This window comes from Engystomops pustulosus, chromosome 10 (genome assembly GCF_040894005.1).
Source record: "Engystomops pustulosus chromosome 10, aEngPut4.maternal, whole genome shotgun sequence".
In the NCBI taxonomy this organism is placed as follows: Eukaryota; Metazoa; Chordata; class Amphibia; order Anura; family Leptodactylidae; genus Engystomops; species Engystomops pustulosus.
This window is the reverse complement of record NC_092420.1, coordinates 41,034,036-41,051,930: the sequence shown is the minus strand read 5'-3', so window position 1 is coordinate 41,051,930 and position 17,895 is coordinate 41,034,036. Positions and strand designations below refer to the sequence as shown.

The 17,895-nt window shown below is 40.5% G+C and overlaps 1 long non-coding RNA gene across 1 annotated transcript; it reads right to left on the bottom strand.

Annotated features, from left to right (window-relative positions):
- Positions 1 to 1,424: 1,424 nt before the first annotated feature.
- Positions 1,425 to 8,222, bottom strand: LOC140104526 (uncharacterized). The gene is made up of 3 exons (XR_011850350.1): positions 8,001 to 8,222; positions 3,547 to 3,879; positions 1,425 to 3,207 (listed from the first exon to the last, which is right to left on the bottom strand). It is a non-coding gene; the product is annotated as an uncharacterized lncRNA (long non-coding RNA).
- Between the last annotated feature and the right edge of the window lie 9,673 nt (positions 8,223 to 17,895).

Sequence of the window (17,895 nt, the reverse complement as noted above, 5' to 3'; positions counted from 1 at the left end):
CTTCACACAGCCGACCTTTTGTCGGATACTGAAACAAGTAGTGGATGCTCTTCTTTCTGTAATGCATCAACACCTAATTTTTCCATTTTCAACGGAAGAGCAGAAGAAACACAAGGATGCTTTTTATGCCTACGGAGGAATGCCTAATGTAATCGGGCTTATTGATTGCACTCATATTGCCTTAATACCACCCTCGCTTGATGAAAAAATATATAGGAATCGTAAAATGTTCCATTCGATTAATGTTCAAGTGACCTGCGGGCCAAGGCAAAATATTATTGATGTTGTTGCCAAATTTCCAGGATGTACTCACGATGCCTATATACTTGAACAGAGCCAGCTGGCTCACCGTTTCCAAAAAGGAGATTTTGATGGATGTATACTTTTAGGTAGGTTTTTTTTTTTTTAGAAACTTAAAAATTTTGGTGTGTGTGTACAAATTGTATTGCCCTAGGAAATTCCTACAAAAATTAATTTAAATTAAAAATAATATAGTAAACCTGAAAAGATTTCATAACCCATAAAATGACACAGGTCACAGGTCACATATAGCATAGCATACAAGTACATTCGCTTCACAGGCAAAGAGAGTTTGATGTATCCCTTTGTTTGTACATTTTTTTTTTTTTTTTTAAATATCAGTCTTTTTTTTTTACTATTTGATCTTTTGTTATCTCCATTTTAAACGAAAATTAAATATTTCGATAATTTGCATAAAACTGTGGATGTTTATATAGACTTACTGTGATTTAACTCAGAATTGCAACATCCATTTGATTTTTTTACAGTTTTTAAGGAAAATACTCTGTTGATTTGTATTAATGAAATTTGTAAAATATTGTTTACGATTTGCAAAACATGATGACACACCTAATTTTGTTACAAAAATTATATTTTAAAGGTGATAATGGGTACAGCCTTAAGAAATGGCTAATGACCCCATTCATGCATCCACAAACAAGGCCGGAGGAAAAATATAATATTGCGCACAGAAAAACAAGATCGCAAATAGAACGATTATTTGGAATTATCAAAAGCCGATTTCGTTGCTTAGACCATACAGGAGGAGCATTTCTGTACAAATGTGAATTTGTGTGCAAAATTATAATGGTTTGTGCAATTCTAAATAACATTGCAATGAAACATCATCTGACAGTGGACGTAGCACCTGATCTTCGTGAAGAAGTAGCTTCTCAGGGTGATGAAACATCTAACCAGTCCTTGGATGGACAGCAACTACGCAAGCACATATGTGATAGTTTTTTTGCATAATTTTGATGTGTTAGCTGTTCAAATGATATTTTTTTATTACATTAATGTAATCTTAGAAATTTGGCATGTGAATTTACCATTTTTTTAAAAAAAAAGGGCAACAAAACACAAACAAAATGACAAATAGCTGTTCTGTTATGCGTTATATATTTTATTTTTCAAAAAATTGTTAATGATGACAAATTAACAATGCTGAAATGTAATTAAAAATCGAAATTAAAAAAAAACTTTCTTAGAGGTGTTCATTTCAGAAAACATTTTCTGGATGCATACATCAAAATTAATTACTTGATGCAATCACTATAACATGCAAAGATAATATTAGAAAACATATCTTGCTCTGATTGCTTACCATGGGCAACACAGGCTTATGCATACATCTACAATGTGCCATACAATGTGCCAACATTGCATGTTCCAGCATCAAAATTTTCTGCCCTGATTAAAGGACATCTCCCAACATGATGTAAGTCTGTCTGCAAATGAGCCTGTTAACGACGTGTTGACGACAGCATTCATCAACACGTATGTTATCTTGAGCCCCTCCGGCTCATATGCACACAGTCCTTCATCCATGATGGAAGATGGCCTATAAGGAAATGTTCGCTTCAATGACAGTTGGCAGTCACACCATACAACACAAAATTCGCCCACATAAGTGTGAAATTCAATTCAAGGCAGAAATGTCTGTGACAAAAAAATATTGACTAGCATGAAACACATTAAAAAGTCAAATTATTAAGATAATTTAATCACACATTATTTTGCAAGAGATATATTTAAATTACACTAATTCAAAATAAAGAAAGGTCTAAATACAAATTTTACAGCACTGACAATTAAGTAATGTAACCAATGTAATAAATTTCTGTGGCCACAAAATAACAAAGATCACACAATTAATGACAGCTAAGTTCTACATACCATTCATCTACTATGACTAACGATAATGGCTGCAGGCTAAAGGCAACATAACAGATGACATCAAAATACCAATGAGGTGACTGCCATTCGAAAGTTATATGTTAAAACGCCGTTAAAGATTACTTATTTAATTGTAATGTATTTTATGCACATAATGTTAGAAATGAGATAATGAAGTGACATGTGAACTGAGCCGTACAAATTCTAACTAGCAGCCAGAGTATGATAGCAGCCAGTGTATTATAAGCAGCCAGAGTATGATAAGGTGTTTCATACAATTACATATTGAATACATTTATTTTTTGGAATTACATTCACGTGTTTTAATTAAATTAACTTTTGGCACAATGGCCATTTGCATTTTACGGCCAGATCGAAGAGTGCGAGTAATGGGTATAATTTTTTTTTTTTTTGGAGGTGAAATAGTTGGCACATTGTCGGCTACATTGGAAGAGGCTGAAGGAATTTGTGGTGATCCTGGTACAATAGGTGAGAGGGGTGGCGAAAATGTTACTTCAGTTTGACTAGAAGCAGTGTTTTGTGAAGCAAGTATGTTTGAATGGACACTTGAAAAAGGATACGGTGAGCCATGGCTAGTCGATGGCTGAGGTGAGAATTGTGCACTTGCAATACTAAGTGGGCTTGAATAAATATAAGGAGGTGTGTGCGAAGCATGTTTGGTTGACATCCAACTGAGAAGATAATGATTCAGATTTTGAACATCAGATCTGAGTCCATAGATTCCTTGCGAGAACATTGTGGACATTTGGTTAATGTTCTGTGCAATTTCACCTAGGGCAGTAATCATATTGTTATGAAATTGCTTATTTTCATCCAGTGATTGATGCATATACTGCTCTTGACCACGTGTCAGTCCAAGTTCTTCATGTTCTTCCTCACAAGTTTGATTTACGTCATGGATGTCCATACTTGATTCGACATCTGGATTGTTTTGGATGGTTGGATTGTTCCCATTTTCGTCTTGCAAATTGTGTGTGGCCACATTTACATCTAGAAATATAATATTGGTAAATTTAAAATGTGTCTGGCAACTTAAATATAAACATTTGGAATTAAACAACAAATGACATATCTTGCATTATGAGTACACTTAGTGCATAGATTTTTAAAAATTTAAATCGGTTAAAAGAGTACGTCCACCTGTTTTTTAAAGTCACTAAAATAAATGTTAGAATTCAATGCGCAACACTTTAGGTGACATATTTTGAAAAATGAGTACAATTGTAAAAATGTGGTGTGTGTAATTCATTACAAACACATTTTTTTTTTTTTTAAATTGGCCAAAACATAGAAAAGGGTATCATGTTTTTAAAATGTGTAAAACATTACCTTGCTCATCATTACAGGCGAGTGAATCCATGTCTCCAACGCCAAATATTTGGTCCTTGGGGATTGTCTGCGAAACTAATTTTTCCAAATCAGCTATAGTAGATTGCATGGAGGATCCAGCATGAGATGTTTCTTCAGTTGCACTTGTTTGGGACAGTTTCATTTTACACTGCCTGCGACAGTCGTGCCATTTTTTTTAAGCTGGCAAATGCTTCTTTTTTCAATACCCAAAGCGTTAACTGAAGTAGCTATATTGTTCCAAATTCGAGATTTAACTGACACAGGTTTCCGATCTGCTTTTTTCCCAAACAATATGTCATAATTTTGATAAACCTTTTTAGAGGAAAAAAAAAAATTAGAAAGTGCATACTTAAATACTAATATGACCAATTTCTATAACATTTGAGTGAAATGGCATTTGTAAAGGCCAACATTTAGCCCAATGTGAAATTATGATTTTTTAACCTTGGTTTATTAAATATTAAAAATATAAACAAGATTTTAAAAAAATGATATTGGTGTGTAAGTTTTTTACAAAAAATACATTTACATACTATAAGCCTAGAGCCGAATCCAAACCGAATTAAACAAATTGTTTGGACATGCATTGTTACCCTTGGCAGAATTAATATTTAGACAAAAAATAAATAAATAAAAGGATAGTCACAAACAAACATATTACCAAGTGTGCTGAAACTAAGCAGGTTTTTTTTTTTTTTTTTGGATTACAAAACAAACAAATTACTTACTTTTTCAATGAGTATTTTTTTCTCATGCACAGTGAAATGTTTGTGCTTGTGCTTTCGAGGAGCAAAATTATGCACAGGGTCGGATTCATCACTTAATGGTGAATTTGGAGGTTCTACTGATGGCAACATTGGAAGTTTGCTGGATAAAACACTTTGTTGGCTGTTATTTTCAGGTAATGCTGGTGTGGAGTTTACAGGTTCATTTTGCAAATCAAACTTTTGCCTCAAAAATTGCCCAAACAGTGACGTTAGTCTTTCTTGCTCACATCTCTCCATCTTGATTCTTCCTGGAAGTTAGCCTACAAGCATACTCCTCTTGTTGCCTTAAATACTTTGCCAAGTGAAAAACCTGTGTTTAATTTCTCCAGATTTTTCATTGCTAAACTAAGAAGTCGCAGAAAAATCCAAATTTGCGACATTACAAAAAAAGCAACCACAAAATAAAAGCGACAAATAATGAAAAAACGCAAAAAATTAAGCCAAAGAAATAGAGACATGCACAAAAAAACATAGAACCCCATTGTGAATTTAGGCAAAAAAAAAAATTTCACATAGACCAAAAAAAAAAAACGCAGTTTAATGATAAATAACCCCCATTGTGCATATGGTAAAAGTCTATCATCAGGTTGTGCTAGACAGATCCATAGTCAGGAGCACTAGTTCTACTCTTAATACAGATAATGGGGCAGATTTACTTACCCGGCCCATTCGCGATCCAGCGGCGCGTTCTCTGCTGTGGATTTGGGTCCGTCCACCAGATGTCGCTGCTGCACTGAAGTCCGCTGAGGCCCGCTGGAATGCCCTGAAATTCACCAGCCTATACCTGGTGAAGGTAAGTGCATTTTTTTTTAAATGCGGCGGTTCTTCCGAATCCGTCGGGTTTTCATTCGCCACGCCCCCGATTTCCGTCGCGTGCATGTCAGCGCCAATGCGGCAAAATCCGATCGCGTGCACCAAAATCCCGGGGCAATTCAGGGAAAATTGGCGCAAATCGGAAATATTCGGGTAACACGTCGGGAAAACATGAATCGGGCCCTTAGTAAATGCCCCCTAATGTGATCTGTGAGTAGATGGATAGTGAAAGTAATACATGTGATGATGTAAATAATGGTGTAACTCAGCAGAATAACCAGGGACAGGTCTATGTTATTTCTGCTGGAGGGGACTCTGTGTCTACAAACATGGAAGGGTCTTTTCAAAGACAGATAATGGAGATGCAAGAATCCAGCTTAAAGTTAAAAATGCAGAAGCATTTATTCAATCTGAGCAGAGAGGTTCCCACATATGATGAAAAAATCCATGTGTGCAGGAATCATGAAATGTTTGAGAACATGTGGAGAAATTTTAATTATCAAATGAACAGAAAAGATTTACTTGATATTGAGTCTAGTAAGTGGTCACATGACAATGACGTAGACAGATTGAAGAAGTTACTCTGGTGGACTACAAGTAACAGCATGCCCACATATGAAATTTTACATGAACTGAAAATTGGTAGAAAGGAATATACCTTCTCATTCATGTCCCTGTTTGAGAGGACATGTAAAGCAATTGGAATTTCCAAATCTCACTTAATAGTTAGAGAATTTATTAAGAAATTTACATTTCTTAATGCTTCTGCACTTGTTATTGCTTCAGATCAACCTTTATTAGATGCTGCAAAATTTTTAGATAATGTTAGAAAGTATTAGAGCAAGAACAAATCACAGGTTCAGAGGCAGAGTATAGACAGAACAGAGGCAGATGGTTACAGAAAGTCATATAAGTGAAACCTACAATAATACAAGAAGTATACACTCCTAGAAGAAAGTGGGACAAAGTCTACTCAGAACGTAGAAAACTGCATGTAGCAAGGAGACCTTATTATCAAATCTCTTTCACCTAATAATTTCCCGTTACCTGTTGTAAGTAAAGAAATCGTTCAGTGTGAACTTTCTAATTGTAAAGACAATGTAATCGGAGAAGAGAAAGTGCTACATGTTCAGGATAGACCATCAGACATATCCAAGGCTTTGGTAAACAAAGCTAAAATATTCAGGAGAAGGAAGTCCCAACAAGTGATATCTCCTCAGTCATTGAGAGAAAATTAGACAAAATGCAGTATTGTGAATTTATGAATGAATACACCAAATCTATGTATCATAGGAAGGACACATTGATGAGGATATTCTATGATATTCTAGAGGGCAAGATTTTTAGACTTGGGTCAGGTATTGGCGGAGAATATACCCCTGTATACTACTGACTACTATTGGTGTAATGACTTTGGCTTGTTAATGGAGATGGTTTTAAGATAAGACGGAACAAAACATAGTTCTGGGATTTATGTGACAATATGCTGAACAATCAGTGTATTGTGCAGATAATTCTATTTTTATATATAGGCCAAGTAGTGTCATACATGATGTTATATTGTGGCCCGAATAAGGTAATATGATAGCAGTATTGTGTTTTAGTTTGTAAAGTCTTAGTTAAAGGAAACCTACCATTTCAAATGGTAGGTTTAAGCTGTAAACACCGAGCACCAGCTCAGGGTGAGCTGGTGCCGTTGCTTAGTTTCGTTAGTGTTAAAACCGCGGTATCGCGGTTTTAACACTTTTTAAACTTTATAGCATAACTGCTTCGGCGCTGCGTGCGCACGATCGTGCGCGCGCCTACATAGGAAATGCCGCAGGCGTTGCGCGCACGGTCGCGCGCAGCGCCGAAGCGGCTTCTGCTATAAAGTTTAAAAAGTGTTAAAACCGAGATACCGCGGTTTTAACACTAACGAAACTAAGCACCGGCACCAGCTCACCCTGAGCTGGTGCTCGGTGTTTACAGCTTAAACCTACCATTTGAAATGGTAGGTTTCCTTTAAGAATTTATTACATCTCTAAACATGTAGAAGTCATTATAAATTACTCATTTAACTCTCAATAATTGTTGTATTGAATACATTGTTAACATTGTTTCTATTTTTTCTTCAAAAAGATACAGGAAAGAAGCAACAATGCAGTAAAGATCTTCTGGTGTTAATATGATCGAGATATTGATTATGGTGATTGAATAAGAGAAATAATCAATTGAAAACAATTAGAGATAAAAATGATTGTATAATTAAACAATGTGTAACTTGTCTATCATACAGAGATGCTGCTTGCCTGGTTTACTCTTCTACATGAGCATGACTAACACAAGCTAATATCTTGACCTTTGGCCCTACATATATGTATCATTGTCTAAGTGTGTTTGTTGTATCTTGTAATCTGAGATCTGCAGATCTGTGACGTCTATTGTCAGGCCTGGGAATAAAAAAAAATTGTTTGTCTTTTATGTTATTTTTGGTCAGAAAACGATGTACTTCATATCTAAAGTTAAATTGTGGTTAAATACAATGGTAAATTATATAACGGTTCATTAATGGACAGTGAAAAAGTCCATCTACATCAGTATATGAGGAATATGTGAAGAAACTGATTGATGATGGCAGCTGCAATTAAGGATGAATAACAGGAATATAACCTCTATGGAAGTAGGAAAAATGACATGTGATGGAATATTATTGAATTAATTTTTCATCGGTTTATGTATCACTTTATGGGGAAGCATGAGAGCGGTGTAGCGGATCTGACGTGCCGCGGCCACGCCCCCCTCTTCCAGTATGCAGTGTGAGAAGCTGTGCTGGAGCTCGCAACTAACAAGGCTGAGAGACATGCTGGCGGGTACCTGCTGGTGCGTGGTGACTGCATGAGCCGGCCGATGAATAAGTGCTGGGGGGAGCTGACAGAGTTCGTGACCTGGTGAGAGCAGGTCTGTCGGAACTTCTGGAGATGGAGCAGCGCTGTGAGTGTGATCTGGGCAGCGTGCCAGCTTCTGAGATAAGAAGAAGCAGTACATCAACCGAGGAGAAAGTACTTTGTTGTGAAGCTCAGCTGCTCAAAAAGGTCACGTGAGTGCAAGCAAGTGAGACGCTGTATGATTTATGATCCTGGACTGCTGGCCTCTGCAGGGCTTTGGAGGACAGACACTACCTCTAGATAAGCTGGGGTCGAGCTCCTGTGGCATTCACAGCATTATAGAATAGGCACAGTGAGTGAGGAGGGCTTGGGCGGCAGCTTATAGCTCTAATCACACTACACGGTGTCAATTTTGTTTGCCAGGGGCGTTAAGACCTTTTTACTTTCATATGAAATGTGCAGGACTGGCGTGTGGTCCTAGAGGATGAACAGTGTTCTAATTGCGGAGTTATAACAAGTAACAGGAAATCATTCTTCATATTGATTCAGTGCGTTGGAAAACCTTATTAGTGTCTCGGATAAACTGTGTAATAAAGCCCGAGTCATCTTATTGGATTGGACATAGTGTGCAATAAGCTCTTTTTTGGATATCATCTGTGGATCTGAAAGAACCATATTACTTACTTATCTATCTATGAATTATTATCCTTTTTTTGTTCTTATTATCTGGGACAATACGTGCAATATATGAGGAGCTACAATAATAGACGGGACAAGTGGTGCAATACAGTTTGAGAGACAGAACCAAAAATACATGAATTTTCATATATCTTGTTCCGTTATTTATTGATCTATTTGGCTGCATGCAACCAAGTGTGCTACCCTTAGGGACTCAATAGGTTGTGCTTCATACCGTAGATTAAAACTGTTTGGTGTAATACATGTTGTATATATATGAATTAATAGGTTATTTATACCATGGTACCATAAGATAGCAATATATAACTTGTGCGGGATTTTTTTTTTTTTGTTGGGGATCCTGCCTTGAGCATGTATACACTGTATGAAAACAACTGCTGAAGTCAAAGAAATTATATAATACACACTATGTATTAAGTTTTTTTAAACTTGTACTTAGAAGGAAATTATATATGTCATAGGGTTAGGCTCCCTTCTCTTTGAGATTGTTATCCATTGGTTAGATGATGACACGTGGTGCCAATATGCAGAAACATACTAGCGCTCAAAAAGAAGGGCGGAAATCAGGCTCCTTTGCGGCAAAAACAAGCCCTCCAAAGGGGAAAAACTCAAAATGTGAAGGAAAAAGTGATGGTAAAACTATAGAGAAGTGGTGCATAGCAGCAGGCACTTCGGATAAAGAAGAGAATGTGGAAGGAAGGGAAGAACAGGAGGGACAATTGAAAGATCTAGAAACCTCAGAAACTGGATTAGACAAAATACTAAAGGCTTTGGATATCTGTAACAGAAATGTAGCAGATTTAGTAACAGAGGTGGGTGGTTTGAGTAATGAAATAAGAGGCCTGAGGGAAGATGTTTACAATGTAAAGGAAAGGTTGGGTAATACTGAGAAACAAGTTAATGAAATGGAGGGGTCATTAAAAGTATTGAAAGCGGAAATCAAACAGTTAAAAGTGGATAACAAAGAGATAAAAGAAAAACTTATAGATCTGGAAAACAGAGCAAGACGAGGAAATATCAAGTGTGTGGGGTTTGCAGAAGGAGTAGAAGGAAAGGACCACCACCTGGATCGTATCCTAGGCCCTTCCTGATTAAACTGCTTTCCTCTAGAGATAGAGACCGAATAATGTTAGAAAACAGAAAGAAGGGAGATCAAACATGGAATAATGAGGTGATTAGATTGTTCCCGGATTATGCCCTACAGACAAGAAAAGAGCGCAACAACTTTAGGGACTGTAAAAAAAGACTAAGGGAAAATAATATTCAGTACTCGCTGTTGTTCCCTGCCAAATTGAGGGTAATTTATAGTGATAAAACACACTTTTTCACCAATCCTGAGGAGGCTAACAGTTGGCTAGACAGAGTGCTGAGTTCCAGTACCAAATATGGGAAGAAAAATGACGGAAGGGGAGGGTAGGTCATGCTAGGGAAGAAGCTCAAACCAGCAGTGGTAAGCATTGAGCTAATACGGGTTAGGGAAGCGGATGGGACTGTATGGTGGGGGGAAAGGGGGGAGGGGGGAGAGGGGAAAAGTTCTGTTTTTTTTTTTTCTCTCTTTTTTACGTTTTTCTTATTTTTGGCTCTCTGTTTTTCCACGCGTACTCTCCCTCACGTTCCCTTGTCCAAGGGTTCCTGTTCTCTTAGCGCCCTCTTTTTCCTTTATTAACTCTCTATCATCCTTAATATCTTAGATAGTTACATTTGGCAGCCACATTAGGTAAAGGATGGGGCGGGTGGTGTCATGGAACGTGAGAGGAATGAGGGATAAGATTAAGAGACAGGCAATTTTTAAAGCAATCGCTTATTACAATGCTGATATTGTCTGTCTACAGGAAACACATATTCTGACAGAAGAAGCCATTTTGCTTAAACGAAGGTGGGTGGAAGAGGTTTATATTTCAGGGCACTCAACGTATTCTAGAGGTGTTTGTATCCTTATTAAAAGAAATTGTAAATTTCACTGTTTTAGACAGTGGACGGATAAGCTGAATAATTTTGAATTCATTCTAGCTACAGTATATGTCCCCCCCCCCCTTTTGGGCTAGCGGTATGTCGGGAGATTCATGAGATTGTAGAGGATAATAATGTGAGTGATCTTCCCTTTCTATATATAGGAGACTTCAATGCAGTGATGGACCTGAAAAAAGATAGATTTAGACCTGAGGGGGTAGTGAGTGAGAGAGAATCACGCACAAGTCTAAGTAAATGGTGTCAAGAATTAGAATGGTTGGATTTGTGGAGGTTGAGAAACCCATAAAATAGGGAGTTCTCGTGTTTTTCTAAATCCCATAATAGCTTTTCAAGAATAGATCTTGCACTGGGGAGTGGTAGACTACTTCAAGAAACACAGGTTGTTAAATATGGTATTCGTTCATTTTCAGACCATGCTCCAATTATGGTTCAGTTGAAAGATGAAGATAGATGGAAAACGAGGAGGTGGAAGATAAATTCATTCTGGCTAAATAAGATAGACTCACATCAGGAAATAATAAATGAATTTAGGATCACGCTATCCCACACTTCAGATGAAATGGGTAATATCTGGGGTTGGGACCAGGGCAAAGCTGTATTACAGAAGGAATATTCAAAAGAAATATTAAGACTAAAGAGAGAATTTAGTAAAAAAGAATCTGAGTTGAGATATTTGGAAGAGGAAAAAAAGGCGCAATATGGATTGGCTCCTACTGAAAGTAATAAACAGACATGGGAACAATCAAGGAAGGACTATGAACTACACATTCTTCAAAAAGTATACAGTTCTTCTATAGTCTGTAAGAGTAGGTGGTTCGCTGAAGGAGAGAAACCAAGTAGATTATTGGCAAATCTGGTGAAAGAGAAGGGGAATGATACACATATAGTGGTGATAAAGAATGAAAGAGGAAGATTAATAAATAAACAAGATGAGATACTACAGTACTTTCATAATCAGTTTAGTAAAATTTATGAATCAGAACTAACAGTAGAAGATAATGAAATTAGGGACTATCTCAACGCGATCAATATGAAGAGATTAAGTAATGAAAGTAAGCAATACTTGGACAAGCCTTTAACGCAGGAAGAAATAAAAACAGTAATTGAGAAACTTCCTAATAATAAATCTCCTGGTCCGGACGGGCTCCCAGGTGAAGTCTATCAAAAATATAGGGAAATAATGTCGGAGAAGCTCCTGAATGTATTTTTGGGGGCTTACAACCAAGAAGAGCTCCCAAACTCAATGTATGAGGCAGACATAATTTTATTATTGAAACAAGGTAAAGATAAGCTAGATCCAGATGCATACAGGCCAATATCTCTACTAAATGTAGATGTCAAGATTCTGGCGCAGGTCTTAGCTGGTAGGTTAATAAAAGTAATCTCAGAAGTGGTGGAGGAAGATCAGTGCGGGTTTATGCCTGGTAAGACTACCACATGTAACTTGAGGAAACTTTATGCCTGTATGGAGCTGACGGAAGCAGGAAAGGTGGGGGGGGGGTGGTTCTCTCCCTCGATGCCACAAAGGCTTTTGATAGGGTAGAATGGAGCTTTTTGTGGCAAACCCTTAAGAAAATGGGTGTTGTTTTATAAAGTGGATAAAGATATTGTATAAGAAAGCTAGTGCCTGCGTGTGTATCGAGGGGGAGAGATCCCTCCCACTTAAGTTATTGCGAGGGACTCTCTCTCCTCTCCTCTTTGCATTGGTTATTGAAGCCTTGGCTGCAAGGATTAGAGGGGAGGAGAGAGTAGAAGGATTTAAATTTGGCCAGACAGAAGTTAAAATATCGTTATACGCAGATGACGTATTACTATTTGTAGCAAACCCAGAAGTGTCAATGAATGTTCTACAAGATACTTTGAGAGTCCATGGGAAGATGTCCGGGCTGCAAATAAATTGGGCAAAATCAGCTGCGATGTTTTTGGGAGTAAACAGGGCAGATTTGAATCTTCCATTGGAGGTTATTGAGGGAGAAAAATCCTTTAGATATTTGGGCATTGTTTTATCAGATTCATTGAATCGGTTTGTGGAACTAAACATACTCCCTTTGATTAAAAAATGGAGGATGAAGATCAAGATTTGGTCCAAATTAAAATTGACATATGCGGCTAGGCTTAGCCTGATCAAAATGGTTCTTCTTCCTCAAGCGCTTTACCTCTTTAGAAACTCCCCTATGAAGATTCCTGAACAGATTTTTGATATTATGGATAAAATATGTACTGAATTTTTCTGGGGGGGGGGGGGGGGGGGGAGGAAGCCAGAATTGAGAAGAAAGTTCTACAATGCTTAAGGGAGGATGGAGGAGTATCACTTCCAAATTGGAGATTTTATTTTGTTGCAGCCCAAGTAGCAGCGGCCCTAAAAGAAACATCTGGTGAAATCGCTAGTATATATGCTGAACTACTCAAACTTCAGGATAGGAAATTACAGTTCATAAACATATTGGAGACAGGACTCTCCCCAGTGCAAGATAATGTTAGAACTGTTTCTATGTTGGAAACTTCAAGACAGAGTTGGCTTAAATTAAAGAAAATATTTGGTATAAAGGCTTGGACAGAGGAGGCTCCGATCTGGGATAATACTACCATAAAAGGGGATATAATTACAGGATACAAAAGATGGATAGCCAAAGGGGTAAGATTTATATCTCAACTATTTGAGCATGGGTCTTTTAAATCTTTTGAAATATTAGCACAGGAATTTGATATTGTTCAAAGGGATAGATTTATGTATATAAAGCTACGGTGGATTGGTAAAAATGTACAAGATTCACATTTGGAGTCACAGGAGTATGGGAAGTTTAGAAATTTAATAAGGGAGAAAAAGATATCATCCATTTATGAAGCACTTGTGCAAAAGGGTTCAAAGAAAATTAGGTTTAAGGCAATGCAAAAATGCAATGAAGAATTGGGGATACGTACTGTAGAGGTGGAGGAATGGAAAGAGGTATTACAGTCACCATTGTGGGTTTCTAAAAATGGTAGTCACAGAATCACTCAATTTTTTATTATTCATAGGTTGCACAGGACGCCAAGTTGGCTCTATAGAATAGGTTATAGATAGAGATGAGCGAGCACTAAAATGCTCGGGTACTCGTTATTCGAGACGAACTTTTCCCGATGCTCGAGTGCTCGTTTCGAGTAACGAGCCCCATTGAAGTCAATGGGAGACTCGAGCATTTTTCAAGGGGACCAAGGCTCTGCACAGGGAAGCTTGGCCAAACACCTGGGAACCTCAGAAAAGGATGGAAACACCACGGAAATGGACAGGAAACAGCAGGGGCAGCATGCATGGATGCCTCTGAGGCTGCTTAAATGCACCATTATGCCAAAATTATGGCCAACAGCATGGCCATGACAGAGTGACAGAATGAAGCTAGATAGCATCTAAAACATCCAATAATTGACCCTGACACTATAGGGGACGGCATGCAGAGGCAGCGGCAGCAGCGGAAGGCTAGAGAGTGGCATGGCGACATACCCTAAATGGACTCAGGCTTCAAACCAATGGGTAGCAGAGAGGAACCAAAGGAGGTGAGCAAGAAGCGCTCAAATAATATTGGTACATGATAAAAGTTTGCCAGTATATTTTGTGGATTACACAGCAGGGTGGCGACAAAGTTAACATGGAAGCCATGAAAACAATCCAAAATTCTGCCTGACACAGCTCGTTTGATAAGGGGACGATGTATGGAGGCAGTGAACTAGTAGTAGATTAAAGGTGCTGCAGTTAAAACTATGTTAGTTGGTTCTTGGCATGGAGCTGGCGCTCCGCTGCCAGGCGAGCTTTCGCCAATCCAAGCCCCTGTCTCTAGGCTACTCCCCAAACAGCACTTCTAAGAACCTTTCGGATAAGATCAAGTGTAGTAGCGTTCTTATAAGTTTGGGATATGGCGGGTGAGGGGAATGTACACATCTGCGCAAGAAGCGCTGAAATAATATCCGTAAATGAAAAAAGTTTTCCAGTATATTTTGTGGCTTACACAGCAGGGTGGCGACAAAGTTAACAAGTTTGATGTGGAATGCCCTGCAATAGCTCTTGGGCGGTGTGCCTTTTATCACCTAGGCTCAGCAGTTTGAGCACCGCCTGCTGTCGCTTAGCAACGGCACTGCTGCTGTGCCTAGAGCTACCGACTGATGGCGCCATGCCCACAGATGGTAATTCGGAGGAGGTGGAGGAGGGGTGGGAGGATTTGGAGGTATAGTAGGCCTTTGAGACCTGGACCGAGGTAGGCCCCGCAATCCTCTGCGTCGGCAGTATATGACCAGCCCCAGGGTCAGACTCGGTCCCAGCCTGCACCAAGTTAAGTGTAGTAGCGTTCTTATAAGTTTGGGATATGGCGGGTGAGGGGAATGTAAACAGATGCGCAAGAAGCGCATGATGCGCATGGAGCTGGCGCTCCGCTGCCAGGCGAGCTTTCGCCAATCCAAGCCCCTGTCTCTAGGCTACTCCCCAAACAGCACTTCTAAGAACCTTCTGTATAAGATCAAGTGTAGTAGCGTTCTTATAAGTTTAGGATATGGCGGGTGAGGGGAATGTAAACAGATGCGCAAGAAGCGCTGAAATAATATCCGTAAATGGTAAAAGTTTGCCAGTGTATTTTGTGGATAACACAGCAGGGTGGCGACAAAGTTAACAACTTTGATGTGGAATCCATGAAAACAACCCAAATTTCGGCCTGACAAACCTCGTTTGATAAAGGGACGATGTATGGAGGCAGCTATATGGACGACTTTTGGAGGTAGCAATGGAGACAACGTGTGGAGGCTGCTATGGAGACAATTCAATTTGGATAGTGCCTGTATGTGGCAGTCCAAAAAATTTTTCAAACCAGAGGAGCAGGTAGGTGGCCCTCCAGAAAAATGGAATAGATTGAGTGCCTGTATGTGGCAGTCCAAAAAAGTTTTTAAACCAGAGGAGCAGGTAGGTGGCCCTCCAGAAAAATGGAATAGATTGAGTGCCTGTATGTGGCAGTCCCAAAAAATTGTTTAAAACAGAGGACCGGAAAGGTGGCCCTCCAGAAAAATTGAATAGATTGAGTGCCTGTATGTGGCACTCCCAAAAATTGTTTAAAACAGAGGACCGTGTCGGTGGCCCTCCAGAAAAATTAAATGCATAAAGTACTATACCTAGAGCCAGTGGGCCCTGTCAAAAAACAGCCAGTTTCCTCTGCTTTACTGTAGAAAGAGGAGGAGAAGGAGGAAAATGAGGAGGAGGAGGAGTGGATAAATTATTCAGGTTGAGCTTCCTTCACCTGCTGGAGATTTGAAATTAGGAGAAATCCATGCTTTATTCATCTTGATAAGCGTCAGCCTGTCAGCGCTGTCAGTCGACAGGCGTGTACGCTTATCGGTGATGATGCCACCAGCTGCACTGAAAACCCGCTCTGACAAGACGCTAGCGGCAGGGCAGGCAAGAACCTCCAAGGCGTAGAGCGCCAGTTCGTGCCACATGTCCAGCTTTGAAACCCAGTAGTTGTAGGGAGCTGTGTGATCATTTAGTACGATGGTATGGTCAGCTACGTACTCCCTCACCATCTTTCTGTAAAGATCAGCCCTACTCTGCCGAGACTGGGGACAGGTGACAGTGTCTTGCTGGGGTGACATAAAGCTGGCAAAAGCCTTGTAAAGCGTACCCTTGCCAGTGCTGGACAAGCTGCCTGCTCGCCTACTCTCCCTCACTACTTGTCCCGCAGAACTACGCACTCTGCCGCTAGCGCTGTCAGAAGGGAAATACTGTTTCAGCTTGTGCACCAGGGCCTGCTGGTATTCATGCATTCTCACACTCCTTTCCTCTCCAGGGATGAGAGTGGAAAGATTTTGCTTGTACCGTGGGTCCAGGAGAGTGAATACCCAGTAATCGGTGCTGGAATAAATTCTTTGAACGCGAGGGTCACGGGATAGGCAGCCTAGCATGAAATCTGCCATATGCGCCAGAGTACCAACGCGTAAGAATTCACTCCCCTCACTGGCCTGACTGTCCATTTCCTCCTCCTCCAACTCCTCCAACTCCTCTTCTTCTGCCCATACACGCTCAACAGTGTAGGACTCAACAATGGTCCCCTCTTGTGTCTCGCCAACATTCTCCTCCTCTTCCTCCTCATCCTCCTCCACCTCCACCTCCTCCGATATGCGCTGAGAAACAGACCTAAGGGTGCTTTGGCTATCAACAAGGGAATCTTCTTCCCCCGTCTCTTGTGAGGAGCGCAAAGCTTCCGACTTCATGCTGACCAGAGAGTTTTTCAACAGGCCAAGCAGCGGGATGGTGAGGCTGATGATGGCGGCATCGCCACTGACCATCTGTGTTGACTCCTCAAAGTTACTCAGCACCTGACAGATATCAGACATCCACGTCCACTCCTCATTGTAGACTTGAGGAAGCTGACTGACCTGACTACCAGTTCTGGTGGAAGTTGACATCTGGCAGTCTACAATCGCTCGGCGCTGCTGGTAAACTCTGGATAACATGGTCAGTGTTGAATTCCACCTCGTGGGTACGTCGCACAACAGTCGGTGAGCGGGCAGTTGGAGGCGGCGCTGCGCTGCCCTGAGAGTGGCAGCATCTGTGCTGGACTTCCTGAAATGCGCACAGATGCGGCGCACCTTCGTGAGCAAATCATACAGATTGGGTTATGTCTTGAGGAAACGCTGAACTATCAGATTTAACACATGGGCCAGGCATGGCACATGTGTCAGTCTGCCGAGTTGCAGAGCCGCCACCAGGTTACGGCCGTTGTCACACACAACCATGCCTGGCTTCAGGTTCAGCGGTGCCAGCCACAGATCAGTCTGCGCCGTGATGCCCTGTAATAGTTCTTGGGCGGTGTGCCTTTTATCGCCTAGGCTCAGCAGTTTGAGCACCGCCTGCTGTCGCTTAGCGACGGAACTGCTGCTGTGCCTAGAGCTACCGACTGATGGCGCCATGCCCACGGATGGTCGTTCGGAGGAGGAGGTGGAGGAGGGGTGGGAGGAGGAGGAGGCCTAGTAGGCCTCAAACACCTGGACCGAGGTAGGCCCCGCAATCCTCGGCGACGGCAGTATATGACCAGCCGCAGGGTCACACTCGGTCCCAGCCTCCACCAAGTTAACCCAATGTGCCGTCAGAGATATATAGTGGCCCTGCCCGGCAGCACTCGTCCACGTGTCCGTGGTCAGGTGGACCTTGTCAGAAACGGCGTTGGTCAGGGCACGGATTATGTTGTCTGACACGTGCT